The sequence below is a fragment of the Crocodylus porosus genome, unplaced genomic scaffold (genome assembly GCF_001723895.1).
Source record: "Crocodylus porosus isolate Cpor-Errol unplaced genomic scaffold, CroPor_comp1, whole genome shotgun sequence".
Lineage (NCBI taxonomy): Eukaryota > Metazoa > Chordata > Crocodylia > Crocodylidae > Crocodylus > Crocodylus porosus.
In genome coordinates, this window is record NW_017728910.1 from 14,775,241 (window position 1) to 14,791,203 (window position 15,963).

Consider the following 15,963-nt stretch of genomic DNA (forward strand, 5'->3'; position numbering starts at 1 on the left):
TGTGAGAGCCAGAATAGAATCCAGCTTGGTCTTGGCTGTGCTGGCTGTGCATTGCTAGCAGAAGTAAGCAGCAGTAAAATCTTGCTTTTGTTGTTGAAGTAATTAGATGTGATTGCAAATAAGTATAGATAGCTGGTGGAGCAGGAAAGTGCCATATTTATAGCCCTGTTTCTGTGCAGAATTCCATTTCAAGGAATAGGGTTGATGTCTAGAAAAGAGGACTTTACAATGTCCAATGTATTTATAAAGGATTGTCACACTCTCACACACACTCTCACACACACACACACTCTCTCTCTCACACACACACACACACGAAGGGCTTGCTATTGTAATAAAAAAGCAGTCAAAGGTACTGAAGATGGGACCACTTGTCACCAAAATATAGAGGCTGGAATTTATTCTTTTGACAGCCTTGCTTTGCTGCACTCATTATAGGGGTCAGGAGCTTGAGGGTGTCGAGAAATTAACAAACTATAATTTAAGTCAGAGACTTCCTGTGGGGTAACTGTCTTTGTACCCATTTGTACCTTTTGGTAAATGAAAGCTAATATATGGCAATTTAACTGTGCGTTAGCTTTTGCTAACTGCAGGGTAAGAGCAGCCAGAAAGACAGATGCCCTTTGTGAAGTGAAATAAATCCCTGCTCCATTTACATGTTGTCACAGTGTTTGTCCATATCCAAAGATCCCAAACTACTGAGGGTAAGGGACAAGGCGAGTGCAAAGCAAGGCGAGTGCCACATACTGTAGCAGTGGTTTCAAATTAAGGCACTGGGGGAGCAGAGGTGTTGGAGATACTGTATCCAGAAGAATATGGCTGAAGTGTGCTGGGATTCCACCATTTTGACTACAGTTGTTGCAGGAGGAGTGTCATTGCTTTGTAAACACCAGAGAAATTTAGGTTTTGTGTGGGTAATTGGATTGTATTCATGAAAGATGTATGGAACTTTTTGTGGGGCCGGGTATCTCTTTTTGGGAAACCATTATCTTTGATGCACAAATACACCATGCCTTTGTCAGTTGTTGTGAATAATGTTAACAAGAAATCAACTTAATATTTTTGACTAAAAGAGACTTGTTAGAGACCTTTCTAAATTCTTGTTGACAGTTGAGAAATCTAGTGAAAAATGACTTACCCCAAACATATTCACAAACGGTTAATTGAGGGAATGTTCATGGAAGCTCACTGCTTACGGACAAGGGTCAAAGAAAACAGGGAAATAAACATGCCTGTTTCAAAAAAAAGTGCAAGTCCATCCCATAGGGAAGAGGTTTTGTACTGTAAAAAAAAATGTTTCGTATGTTTAATGCAGTTAAACTTTACTTAAGCTAAATACAGACATTTGGGGAGGTTAAATTGGATTAAGAATGGCCATCTGGTATAAATTTGGCTGGTCCTGGTGCCGACCTTACACTTACACACCCAGTCTTAGTGACGGGCAATTGGTCTAAACCTGTAACTGTACAGAATGTCCATGTACACAAACCAGTCTAAAAATTGCAGAATCCGACTTAAGATAAACCTGGATCTATGTAGTATCAGACTTACTTGATTTAGGTCAAACTGGTGTATGGACCTTCTGCCCACTTCCCCAGTGCAGCCCTGGGGCTTGGCAAAGCCAGCCACTGATCCCAGCCCCAAGGATGCTGTTTTTGCTCCCTCTCCCACACACTGGGCTAATTTTTTGCACCTCCACTGGCCCCTGGTCGCCCCCTTCCCCCATCCAGCGCAGCCACTGTTCTCAACCTCCATCTTGCAAGCTGCTCTGGGTGCAGCCATTTTTTACTGGTGTTCCCCACTGCTGGAGCCAAGCAAATGCATCCTGCTGGGGGGAGGGGTGGGAAGGATGGGGGGTAGGTTTGCTTGGGGGAGACCCCACCTGCAGGTCATGCGTGCCACCCACCCCTGCCAGCAGACCTCCTCCAGCCTGCTGAATCCCCAACTCCCGTGCTAGCTCCCTCCATTCTGACTTACCTGATTTTGGGCAGCCATTTTGATCTGAGATGATAACCTCCCCCTAATGCCCCTGAATGTCTCTACTTGGCTCATCAGGGTTCATGGTTGTAACCTTTTATTGTCAAAATGCCTCTGTCCTTCCACTGAAAGTTTTCAGTTCAGTTCAGCTGCACTTTTTACATTGGGTCTCTTTCCAAATTTAGCTCCTTTGGCATCCCCTCAAATATTCCTCTGCCTTCTGCGTTGAGGAATTTTGAGTTTCTCATCATAGGACAGAACAGGAAGCTGCTGAAGAATAAAAAATGTCTTTTAATAAACAGATTTTGTCCTGGTTTTAATAGATTGTTTTTATTAAGATTTTTCTTTTTTGCTAATTAAGAAATATGAACTTGCAACAAGTCAGAAAACTTTGGATGTGAATTTGTTAACACAGATGCCAAATATTTAAAGCTTGAATTGGGCAAATCCGTAAAAGCTAGTTGAGAGCAGTTGACAGCAGTGAGTTGTAGGTAAAGGCCTGTTACTTCAGGGAACTTTATTGTGACACACCTTCCCTGTCTGTATCTAGGTGTTCATTACTGTAGTGTACGATCCCCTTCAATTTTTTGCACCTGGAGCAAGTGCAAAAGTGACCTGGAGCAAGGATGGGTCTATGAAGTGAATTCTCTTCCCTCCTGCTCATTTTTTAAATGTTTCTTTTCTCTTTGCCCTTGTTGCATGCGTTCTGCTTTTTCATGAGTTGTTCTTGTGGCAAGGAAGCTAAATGAGGGGTGCTCTTCAAGCTGGTGTGGTCTTTCCTGTTATTGGTCTATGAAGTTAAACTGGACTGCCCCACAGCACAAGGCACTTTCTCGTTGCTCAGCCAGTGGTGAGCAGAGTGCCTGGTGTGATGCACTCCTGGCAGTCGGCGTTGCTTAGGAGTGGGGCCGTGTTCTTCTTCTGCCCTGCAATGTGGTGGTTTGGGGTTGAGTGTTTTGAGAAAAGCAGCTCTTTGAGATCTCCTTACTAAAACTCACTGCAATGCTGCGGCTGCCACTGTGGTGAAAAAGAAAGTATGTATAGAGAAAAGTAGCCCTTTCAATGTTTCTGTGAGTGCATTATGTACTCACTGGTACATTGAAAACAAACCTCTGTACTGCATAATGACACAGATAAGAAAGAATTTACAATAATAGCAGTGTCCTGAAGCTGTATAGCCTTTGCTCCGAGTATTTCCTGTCCACAAACTTGTATTTTTCAATAATCTTTTTGGCAGAAAATCCAGAGAACTCGAGGGGAAAACTAGTACTTGAAAACAAAATGGTAGGTGTTTTCCTTCCCTTTTTACTTAACAGTTCCAGGAAAGCAATGGAAAAGGTTAGTTTTTGGGGGAATAAAAAAGATCCCTCTCTTCCACATTTATTCCTGGAAACCTCCATTGTTACTGAACATAAATACGGTGTAGATAATGACTCGCATTTCTGGATTATTTTAATTCTTCTTAGCAAGCTTTTGGGTATAAATACCCTTCATCAGGCTGAGGAAGCCCCAGGCTATCTAAGGGTATTTATACCCGAAAGCTTGCTAAGAAGAATTTTTCCAACTATTTGAGTTGCTCTAATAAAAGAGATCAGATTTATCCAAAGAACCTTGTCTGTCTATGTCCTTAGACCAACCTGTACCTCTTGAATTTATTTCAATAAATATATAGTGTTTATTTCTGTTTTGTCAGCGTCTACTGGCTGAGTATTTGAGGAAGGTGGGGAAGGCATTTGTCATAGGACTGCCTTTTGCATAGGCTTATTGGTCAAACTTGGCTTCCAGGCACAGCTTTGCCTATCTTATCTCTCTCTCTGTGTATTATAGTAAAAGATAATGTTCAGTACACTGTCTTTTTCTTAAAGTAAGTTTTGGCTTATGACTTTTGATCTGCTTCTCTTCCCTTATCCCTCATTCATCGCATGGTTCACTCATATTACAGTGGCATACCTTGGGAGGCAGTCCCAGGTGTGGTAATGAGGTGCTTGTAGCTTCCTGCTCTGAAAATACCTGTTGTCAGACTGATCTGGTGTGTGCTTTCTTCTGTAAACTTGAGTTAGAAATCACTTGATCTTGCCAGTGTGCCTGCGTTTTTTGGGAAAGAACATTTCCGACAAGGACATGGTCCCTTCAGTAAGTTCCCACTTGTGTTTATGTAATGTAATTGTTTTGTATTTTACTTCAGCAAAGGTGTTTTTGAAGTGTTCTTCTACTTAAAGACGTGCAATAATTATTAGTAACTTAAATATAGCAATCCAGTTTTGCAGACAGAAGGCAGGGTAAGCAATTGGTAAGGTAAGGCATTAATCAAGTGTTTTTTGTTCCTTTTGCAATCTTCCTTGACATAACAGACAGGGTAAAGGAATTTGATAAGTGTTTTCCAAAGGAAAGAAAAACCTTGTAGCTGAGCTCTGATTTTTAAACAAAGGAGGATAACCTTTTTTTTTTTTTAAATAGAGTATTAAAAAAAAAAAAAATCTTCCTGAAATCATAGTTTGAAATAAAGTTGGTAGCAAGCTCAGATTGGTATAAACTTTAACATGTTAAAACAGAAACCTGACTTGGATGAAAATGGTAACTCTGATGCAAAAAGAAAAAAAAAAGATTTGGAATCTTTGGTATGTGCCAGGGGCAACAACTGAGGAGCTGAATCTTGCAGTACAGTTGGTCTTTTGAAATGAATGCATGAAATGATTTGATGTACAGACATGCTTTTATCTTTAAAAATGAAGGGTACCTTAACAGGCTACAGAGTGAGATGGGGTTAAATCATGGTATTTTAGAAATAAAATAAGACTTTATAGACATTCAAAGTATTGTTTAAATAGCCCTTTCTTTCCTTCCTACTGAAGCCTCATCTTCAAGCATTTGGTGAGCCTCCTAACAATCCTGTAATAAAAGGAAATTTGATACATTTTATTGATGGGTAAACTTAGACATGCAGGGTGAGTGGTGGGGGGTGGGGGAAGGGAAGGAATTCACTGATACCGGTCCATCCCCCTCCTTTTTTTTTTTTTTTTCCCGGGTCTACCCATAGTTTAAAACTAACTGCCTGACAGTGGCAGCAGCATTTCTATTCAGGCAAGGAGTAAGGGAGTCACTTGACCTCATGACTCATAATCTGTCTGATTCTTTCTAAACTCTTCCTTCTTCCACAGGTGTTTAACAACCCTCTCTTTTAAAGAAGTAGTTTTGATGTTCTGCTAGTCAGATTATTCTGCAATTCTTCTGTCTGTTAGCTAGTCCTGGTACTGTATCACCTATTAAGTAGCATTGCAGACTGTTGTAGACTCTAGCTAAGAGCACTAACTCAGGTGTGGAAACACGAACTGAAGTGAATATCACCTTAGGTATGGAAGTAATTTTCAGTGAAGCATTAAATGCTCTGTCAAGATGCTCAAGAAGGCTAGATCTTGTTTTATGAATCTAAAAGAGATGTTGTCATTAGAATTAAATATGTAGGACTAAAGAAACCATATTTTTTGTTTTACATTTTGCATAGCTTGTGGTTTCTTTTTTATTATATATAATATAGTGAACAAATGTACATTTTGATAAAGTTATACTTATTTTTGCTTTGATTTTAAACTGAATAATATAGCTCTAGTGTTGTTGTGTTACATGGGATGATGTATCATACCATCGGCATGCAGATTCCCCTTTTTCAAAATTTTATATCCGCCCAGGTAGGCCTATACACCTTAAATTTAACTTCCTCAATATCAAGCAGAAATAGATGCGTAGATCTGTGCACGGGCAACTCCTTCCTATTCCAGTGGGGGTGGGGGAGAGCAGCTCTTGCTCTGCTTGTGCAGCCCAGCTTGTTGGAGCCATAGGTGCTACTGAAGTACAAATAACTAACTTGATGATCACTGTAGGTCTGGAACATGGAAGGCTTGCTGTCTTTGTCTTGCATGGAATTGCTGTACAACGGCCTAGTGCTTTTTCCAGGGATGATGCTCTCAGATGTCTCGGTGGCTGTGTTGTCTGTGGAGAAGAGCAATAAGAATGGCAGATTTCTATTCTGTGAGCAGTCTAAAAATGCTGTCATTTTCCCAGCAGGCTGAGCCGGCATGCTTATGATGGTTATGAAATTGTAGAGCCTTGTACTCTTTCCTGCTAATCTCCAAGAACATTTTAATTGTCTTCTCACCAAGAAATGCTGCAGCACTTAAGGCACAACCTGAATGCAGTTGGGCAAATGTACTGAAACTTCCTTTGGGTTTGATAAGACCAAGGCAGTTACTTTCTAGGGACAACTGTTAAATAACAGAGGATCAACAAGTAAGGAAAGCCACTTTGTTGCTAACTTTGCCTTTTATCCATGTCATAAATGTACAAAAGTGGTATTCTTGATTGATTGCATATCAAAGCAAGTTATTAAACATACCACAGAGATATCCTTTTAGGTATGCTATTAAGTCATTCATTATTTTTGACAAAGTATTCTTTTGAAATGGGGGTTAGTAACGACTAGCATGCAGAGAAGTAAGATGAAAACAGAAAACTTTTCAATAGCCTTTCTGGCGATAAGAATTCAGATATAAAAACAAATAAAGGCATATTTGGGGTTCTCTTTTTAAGTCATAGGGTCTTTTTTCCCTCTCCTGGACAGAGGAAGCATTGAGAGTGTAGTGAATTGTCACGGTGTTGAATTTCAGAAAATTAGCTGTTGAATAAATAGGATTTTATCTGTGCTCTTTGCTATTTAAAACTACAGGGAAAGGGGAATACTACTTGGAAAGGCTACAGCATTCATAAATATACAAGGGCAGATCTAAACAGCTTTCAGTACTACATAGATTATATTGCTCTGGCCACATCATGTTAGTACAGACAGTATTTGTGGGGTAACTTTTATTTTTTTGTTGGATTCTTTTTTCTTTTCTTTTTTCATAGACTTCGTGGACTTTTATTTAGAATACATAAATACATAAAGTGAAATAGTGGCAGTTTGGAACGCAAAGTAGGGTTAGAGGTGAAGTTTGACCACAGGGCTTTTCTCAAGAATTGGAAAATATTAGTATGAATTCATTAAGGATGAGGGAATGTCATCAGTAACCATTTAAGAAGAGGATGAGATGTTATACAGCTGTCTACAGAGGTTTTGGAGGGTTTCCTTGGAACACCATGCACTGCTTACATAGTCATCAGCAGATTTTAAAAGAATTAAAAAGGAGCAGGGAGAGGAGTGTTTTATTGATTGTTGGGTTTTATTTGTTATTTGCTTGTGAAACCAGTTGGCACTTAAAATGTTGTTAGGACACCTGCATGGCCTTGATGTACTTGAAAAAAATAAGTAATGTAAATAAGTAATGTATTATGGTTCAAATATTGGATAATGCTGTTTGGCTTTTACTGGAAATTAAACCAGTATTTTTAAACATGCTTAAGGGGGAACAAATGTTTTTGAACAGAAAGGTCCCATTTTTGGTGAACAAAAGTAGGACCCATGTCTCATTCTTTGTTCAGATGTGTGAATCTCATGAGAGAGAGAGAAGAGTTGAAAGATACAGGTTTAATGGATTAAGAGTGGTTTGTTCAGTGACCTAAAACATTAACATGAAGCTTGTGCTGTCAAACCAATGTGCCACATAGAGTTTGTGTGGAAGATGGAAAACTGAGGGTATGGGGTTTTTGTTTGTTTTTTGGTGTTTTTGTTTTGTTTTTCTGTTCTTTTTTCTACTTCTTATGGTGCTAATGCAACTCCTACCTATGCATTCATAGACAATGTCTCTGCTTAATACTGTTGGTTACCTTTTACGCCTTTGTGTGAATACATGCCATATGTATTTTTCGTTCTGAAGAAGTTGACCTTTTATTAGAAAAGTATATACTCTCATTGATTCCAACACACACTTTGAACATGTGCTGTTTCACTTGTACTTTTTAAAGCAAATGGTATCAGTTTGCCTTCGTGACTCCAAATAAACTTCCTTGGCAGAATCTTCTGTCGATGGTCCTTCAGCTTCTACTTTAGGTACCTGAAAATAAGCTCCTGCCAAAATGTCATTTTTTGCTATAGAAAGTTCTCTGTCCAGAAGCTCAAATGTCAGCACAGAATCCTCATAGTTTTAGTCAGCAAGAGTGTACCTGTGGCGGTACTGAAAGAGTTGGTTAGCAGATAGCATCTGATGATGTAAACCTCTGTTTATGAAAGTTTATGCATCTCTGGTTTTAGTTAGTCTGTAATAGGGGAGGGCAATTATTTGAGCTGGAGGGCTACTTGAGGAGCTTTGATGACCTGTCATAGGCTGGGTCAGCACCCGTTGATTGACCCATGGCAGCTCACCAAACTCATTAAGTGGCTCTGCTCTGTACTTGACCAGGTGGATGGGATGGGGCAGTGGGTAGATGGGGAGCAGCATCTGGGAGTGGGACATGCTGGGGGTTGGGCTCAGGTCTGGGATCTGGATTGCAGGGTTTGGGCCTGGGCCTGGGGCAGAGCTGCAATCTGCTTCACACAAGCCCCTGAGACAGGTACCTGTTCCACAGGCAGGGAATGTATTGTAGCTCTGTCCCAGCCCATGCTATCACCACCCAGTGGTCCCAGCGTTTTGATAGAGACCAGCCTGGGGATTCCTTGGTCAGGTAGATGGGATGGCACCATGGCTAGGCAGTGGCATCTGGGAGTTGGGTGGACAGTCAGGGTCAGGGTTGGGGCTGGCATTGTGAGGTGGTGACAATGTAGGGCTGCGCCCCAGGGCAGAGCCATGATCCACTGCCTGCACAGCCCTGCCTGTGGAACCAGCGCCTGTCACAGGCATGCAGGCAGCAGATCATGGCTGTGCCCTGGGCCACAGCTCTGTGCTGTTGCTGCCCTGTGATCCTGGCCCCTGCTCCTGTATGCTGCTTCCTGCCCACTGCCCTAGCCCATCTGCCCAGTCGAGCACACCCTGCCCGCATGGATCCCAAGCTGGCCTCCATGGAGAGCCCACCCACCTGATCTGTCTGGCACCTCTGGCACTGATGCAGGGCAGATGGGCTGAGGTGCTTGGGCATTGGGGCCAGGTCCAGTGGCGGTGGTGGAGACTGGCAGCGGCAGCTGGAAGGTACCACCTCTGTGGGGACTGCTGGGAAGTGAGTCTAGCTACTGTACTCCCCCAGTCCCACTTGCGTGCCCAGGGGTGGCAGGACCAGCTGCACCTGCTATGGCCCGGGCTGTCCCCTGTTCCTGAGCCAGCAGGGCAGAGGGACCTACTGTAGGCCAGATAAAATCCCTTGGTGTGGTGGATCCAGCCCATGAGTTGTATTTTTCTCACACCTGGTCTGTAAGGTGCAAATCTACCCTTCCTTCTGTGGTGTTGAAAGTCACCAAGTAGGTATTGTTTGCTTGAAGGTTTTGAAGTGTTGAAAGTGGTGGGTGGGATTCTTCTTCTAAGGAGGAAAGTGTAGAATAAGATCCAGTGCTCTTTCAGGAGCTGTTCGCATGTACATTGCTTGCTCAGAAAGGATGTCTGGGAACAGATGAAGTTGAGAAGAAGAACGGTAAATATCAGGGACTCAAAACAACAGCAACAAACTCTTTACACTGCAGAAAGCAGAATCTTGTAAAGATTTACCCAATGTTTTTATTCACATAAACGAAGACACTCCTAAGTACACTGTTTTATTGCTGGGGACTGTTCAAACTTGTGTTCTGAAAATAGTTTTTAAGAACTCGTACATCTTGGTCTCATCTCTTTGTTGGCATTATGTATTATCCCCACCTACTCTTTGGCCTTCTAAACATGCCAGTCGTCGTCTTTTCATTTTTCAAGTTGCGTATTTATAGGTGACTATTGTATGTGTTTTGTTTTTTTTCTGGCAGACTGTTACAGTTGTTTTAAGTTTACTGGGGAAATGGGCAAACCACCAGTTAATCAGTTGTTTAGTAGCTTCTTCCCTTACTGTCATTTGTGTTAAGCATCAGCTACCTTGGTTAGATTTGCAGGGGAGTGATCCTTAATGGATGTAGTTAGCAGAAGTCTCTGTGATCCACTTGTGGATACAGCTTGTTGCACTTATTGAAGGTGATTTACTGCACCGGGGATGCAGTGCAGCTTTGCCAGCTGAGCTACATCCGTGCTTAAAGAGCTTTGGTAATATAGCATAAGGACATTCCTGCACTGGTAAAATACTCCAAGTACACGGCCATGGTGAGCTCTTATGGAGTCTCAGGATAAAAGGCCTCTCAGCAGGTAGTTTGACAGCAATATCCTCCCTGCAATAGGAAGATTGTGAAGTTTACAGTTCCCTGCTGTTTCATTAGAATATTAGGTTGCGATGACACTATTAAAAATTATATTAGAAAGATATTGCAGTTGTGGAGGAAGGCACAAACATAAATCTTGAGTGCATTGTTACTGGCTTTTACTGCCTCTGTTAATATATTCAGTGTCTCGCTTACACAATTAAAAAATGATTCCACTTAGGTGTTTATTTTTAGTTAATTATATTGAAAGAAGCAATTTGTATAAACTGTAGATTTTAAAAACTACTGTTTGCTTTACAGTTACCCCACCCTATTTCTTCACTGCTTAAAATTACAGGGGGTGTACTGACATTTGATAAACACATGTTGTTTTTCTGAGGACTTGAAAGCATTTTTATCAGTTCAAAGAGAACTTGTCCTCTGAAGTGAATATAGATCTAGAATGGGGTGAAGAAATTATTCTGCACCAACTGGAGTGTCAGATGATGATGTGACACCAACACCCTTTAAGTTGGAGGTTTCATCCCAATGCCCAAGCCAACACTGTGCTTTACAATAGATCCTACCAAAGTTTCCTTCCTGTGAAACTGACTTTAAGTGGTACCTATTTTAACTGATTGATCTGGGGGTTTTGCAGTGAGTCTCACGTTTCTGCGCCCCAGTCTTTAGCGTATCCATACAAAAATGAACTTCTCCAAGTGTCTGAAGAAAAACCGAAATCAATTTCATGAAGCTAGAAAATCAGTTTATTTCCCTCTTGCTATTGAATTAATTCCCTTGAATTCATATGATGAGGCAGCCAAATGACAACTATGTCCCAAAGGTATTGATTTAAGATTAAATATTCATAAGACTAATTTTAGTGTAAAGCTTTTAATTGAATTTATTAGAGCTGGGTAACTACATAGGTCGTGCAGAGCTGTTTAAGGGGAGGGGATAGCTATATTGTGATAAAGTGAAACCTAAGCTAGGGATGGATTTGAACAACAAACACCCATTCAGCTTTCAATTCCTATTTATTGTCTTAAGGGTACTTCTTAGATTTCTCTCCTCTGACTCCCTCCAGCAACTCCATCACCCTTCAAACAAGTTTCTTGTCCTTTGAGGTTCTTCATATTTTTGTAGTTTCTTGCTTTGCCTTTCCTGCTTTGCCAGTGATGCCAGCCAATCACGCCCACTTGACCTTGCATGCTGCTTCTCTATCCCTCTACCTCAGCTAATCCATAAAAGGCTTTCCCTGTCCTCCTTCAATTCTTTCCTTAAAACCTACTCTTCTTGGTGCTGCCAATATAAAACGTTGCTAACTGATAATGCCATGTAGGTGGCCAGAATAGATTTTTTTTCTCTTGTTTTTTAGGATTTTTGTTTGTCCCCCTTGCCCCATTTTTGAGTTAGCAGATATAAACAAACCAGCAACCACTTATTTGTGCATCTAGATGGCCTGTGTTAAATTCTGCTCTTTCGTTATTACGGTTCTTTGCACCCTTTCCCACCTTTCTTTTGAATACAAATGTGGTTTAGCCTGAGACTGGAAGTAGGCTTTGGCAGCGGTGCCTTTCAGTGTGGTCCAAAGCCTTACCCAGTAGGCCGATGACTTGAGGTAGAGTCCAAGCACTACTGTAGTACAAGTTAAAGAAGAAATGAATGCAATTTTTTTTCTTTTTACCTGTAACCATACAGTTGTTTTTCTGAATAATTATGTGATTTGAAATGTTAATTTCATGTTTGTGCAGCACAGCTCCAGTACATTTTCTGGAACTTTTAAGCCATTGTGTGAAAAACGACTGGGATACGGTGTGGTGGCCGCCTGTTCCTTGCTGCTGGTGTTGTACCTAGGGCTGCTTCATGTTCTGCTTGTCTTAATTCTGATTTGTAAATGCACAAGTTGAAATATTAAGGAATCTGCGTTTTACAAAGACTTAATTCATCACTTATTAACCAGTGACTCCCACTTATTAGGAACGCTGACTTCTGAATGCATACTGGGCACACAGAGGGAAGAGCATCTGTTTCCCCTGGCTCAGTGCCACCCGGCTGCCTTTCAACCAACAGTGCTGGGTTTGTATAATTTTTTTTTTTTTTAAACAGTGGAGTCAGTTTCTAGTTTAATATCAAAACTTGTCTGCTAATTGACCATCCTTCTTATCACCACAGAACACTGCTAATTTCTTTCTGCTGACAACAGCTTTCAGTCTACCTCTGCCTCACATTTCACTGATGAATAAGCATCTCTGGGGTACACTGATAGGTAAAGCCTTGGTTTTTCAACCTGTGGGTCACAGACCCCTGGGGGTCTGCTGACTATGTCTAAGGGGTCAGGAAAAGATGACTAATAAATCAAAAGCATGTGAATACCCATGCTTACAATTCAAATGGGTCTGTGCCTCTATTCAGAATTTCCAAAGGGGTCCATACCTCTGATTGAAAGTTTTTTAGGCGTCTGCAAATGAAGAAAAAAAAAAGGTCGAAAACCACTGCCTCAAGTACATGTACTGAATTAGCCTTACAAAGCAGAGTAGATGCTAACCCTATTTTAGCTTAGATGGGCAGGAAGAGAACTTATTCTGTTGGACTGCTATCGAGCTGGTGCTTCTAGGCGAATATTATGATCATGCCTGAGTGTCTGACTCTGGTGCATAGTAGCGCTGTGTCTATATTGCCGAGTGCAGTGGTGTGTGGGAAGCAAAGCTAGTTTGAGTACCAGAAATTGCAGCATTGCTGAGCTATATGCTAGTGAATCTACTCTCCTATTCATTTTTAAACTACCCTTGTGATGTGTATTGATGGTTTAGATGTGGTCTGTCATAATAAGTTTCCAGTCAAGGGCCCAATTCAGGACCTGTGTGGCAGTTTAGATGATATATTTTGGAAAGCTAGTTTCTTTCTGAGTATTTTTTTCAAGATACTTTTTTCTTTGGGGCATTTTTAAAAAACAGAATTAAATGCTCCTAATTCAGTTCAGAGACTTAAAGTTGTTGCCACATTTTTGTTTTGCACAGCACCTTAGAAGGATGAGAGATTCTTATTTCTCCATTCCCTTTCCTCCCCCACCATGTTGGAAAACCTTTTGCTTTTGTTTTATCTTCAAATCCAGACATTTAGAGCCTGTGAACATGACATTTACAGTGGTTTGACATTCCCACTGTGTTAAATTCCTCCGGCTAGCATCCAGAGGTGCTCCATTCCAGTGATTACTCAGAGTTCTGTATGTGAGTGCCCATTGTTGAATCTCTGGGTGAATGGGAGATTTGTGTGAAGTGGTTTCCCACAATAATACAATGTGCTGCTCCCTGTCAATACAACTTCTGCCACAGGTCAGGTTAACAGTTATGGCTGAAGTAAAGAGCCTGGGTTGCAACAAAAAGTGTACTGAAAGCAACTTGCATTAAAAAAAAAAGATATCTACCTTGCATTGCTTATTTGCTAGAAAGTGTAACTTTTGTGTGGAAAGTTTACCTACGGGAAGTTTAACTTGTGTGGGTAAAGGAGGTATTCTATTTTAGTCAGTGGCACTGAAATGTAGGTAATTATAGTAGATTACCTAGGGAATGTAAACCAGCTGTAATGTGAAATCATAATAATTTTAGAGATGAGAAATACCTTTGTTTTTACTCCACTGATTTTCTTTTCAAGAGGTAAAGCTGGGGGGAGGGGATAGAGGGATGGATTCTGCATCAGTGAACACGAGCTGACTAACCCTAACTATAGATCTTAAACATACATTTTAAAAAGTAAACCACATGGAACATGCATCATATCTCTCAATCTCTACATGAGAAAACCTGCTTCTGTATATACTGCCTAAGGTTCTGATTTTTCAGACTTATGCATACCTAGCTATAAGCGGTGCTGATTTCACTGAGCCTACCTACAGTGCATAACCCTTTACAGGATTGAAGCCAAAGTTTGAGCACATGTAACTACCCCTCCTCCCCCAAATTATATGGCTTTTTAAAATTGGGGAACAGGAGAGGGAGATAGAGAGGGAGCCACGCATGCATGTGTTTGAAAAGCAAATATTAAAGTGCAGGGTATAAAATCTGTAACTTGCGCCAGTTCTGTCCTTACTGGGGTTGTGCACAGACTGCTGCCTTTCAGAACAGCACAGAAACAAACCGTCCCCTTAAGGCACTTGTGAGGGTTGGGAAAGCTTTGGGAGGCACCAGGTTTTTCTGAACCACAGAGCTTTCCAGAGCCCTCCGGCATGCAGAGAGGAGGAGGTAGGCACCAGCTGTGCTGCCAGCAGGAAGGCAAAGCGTGTACTTTCTCCTGTGGTAGCCAGCTGCAAACTAGGATGATCCTATTTCTTTCTTGCCTTTATGGGTCTGGTTTTGACAGCGCAGGGCTCCTGAGTGCAGATTGCTGTGCACTTTTTACGGGAGGGGGGGAAGCATGATGGCTAAGATACCTTCAGTATAATAACTCGGTAGGTGTAGACCCTCCAAAGTAAATGCTGCCTATGGTTATGACAGTATGAATGGCCATTACCTTTCTAAAGTGAACAGTTAGTGTATGTGTAAAAGGTGTCCTAAACAAGTGAAGCTGATTGAGCTCTACCTGTTGCCATTTTAAAGAGGCAGCATGATATAGCCTGTGTTCATTAGAAGGACATGGGAAATGTGATTGTTTTGGAGAAGAGGAAGGCTTGTAAATAGGCAAGGAGAAAGAGGGTGGGTGTGTAAAATCCATGTAAAATGGTAGTGGAGAGTTGTCTGAAAAAAGTTGTAGATTGGCTCTCTAGTTTCCCTCTGAGTATAAACCTGTAAAAGTTGGTTTAATTGGACCCTATTGTTCAATGTCTTCCTTTCCTAGGGCAGTCTTTTGAGGTTTTTTAAAACTCCCCCTGAGCAGGTTAATTTAGCTCTAATACCATCTTTTTGACAAGGCTTTGAACTGGTGTTCACTGATGTTCTGTTCAGGTGTTCTTAATATGAGTCTTAAATGAATTTATTAGGCCAAATTCACTCCTGGTGATTCACTTGAATGCATTTGCTGGTATTGTGTCTTATCTGAGTTCACCTCCCTTTGGGGCACGTTTAATATTATTAGAGCACTATACCCTTTGGGAGGAATGTTGGCTAGTTTTCCAAGAAATTGCACAGGTTTCTCTCTGGACAATAGAAAGCAGCATGGAAAAAACCAGTGGAGTGGTACATTCCTTTGATAGTTAAAGACTCCTTTGTGTGTGCCTGCTGACTTTGTTCTGGTATTTCATCAGAGGTATCGTACATTGATTAGTTTTACTTGCCCCATGAAATAGGACACTCCTGTATAAGGTATTTAACCTAATCTCTTCATTCCTAAAATTCTCTTCTGATGTGCTGTTTAAGTCATGATGTTTGCAGCTAGTTAGCAATGTGTTGGATGTTCTTGAGGCTTCCTTTCCCCACAGGAGATGTTAATCAAATGTGAGGTTCTCTTCTAACTGTTCAGTGAATGAAACCAGAATTGCAAAAATGATGCTTTTCTGAAGTTTGTACTTGGGTTACCCTGAGTTAGAAAAGTTTTTTTGTATTTGTTACATATGGACGAGTCTAGCTAAGTTAAAATGCCTTTCCCAGAGCTAAAAGATGGTCAGTTTCCCAGTCAAAGATGGGCCAAAGCTGTAGAATTTTAAAGCCAGATTCTGCCACTTGGCCAGACCAAAGATGAAGCTGTTCTTGGGTCAAGCTTCTGCTGTACCCCATATTGTAGTGAACACGGGTATTCTTTGGGGTAAGATTGGACTGGAAATTATTGTTTCTGAAATGCAGAAATGCATGTTGCATGAATAATAAAGACAATAAGTCTAA

General features: G+C 41.1%; 1 protein-coding gene across 1 annotated transcript in view; it reads left to right on the plus strand.

Annotated features, from left to right (window-relative positions):
- The first annotated feature begins 12,128 nt into the window (after nt 1-12,128).
- Nucleotides 12,129-15,963, plus strand: part of FNDC3B (fibronectin type III domain containing 3B) — a 307,284-nt gene continuing 303,449 nt past the window's right edge. Inside the window, exon 1 of the mRNA XM_019532737.1 lies at nt 12,129-12,229. The gene's annotated coding sequence lies outside the window, so the exon portion shown is untranslated. The remainder of the gene's footprint in view (nt 12,230-15,963) is intronic.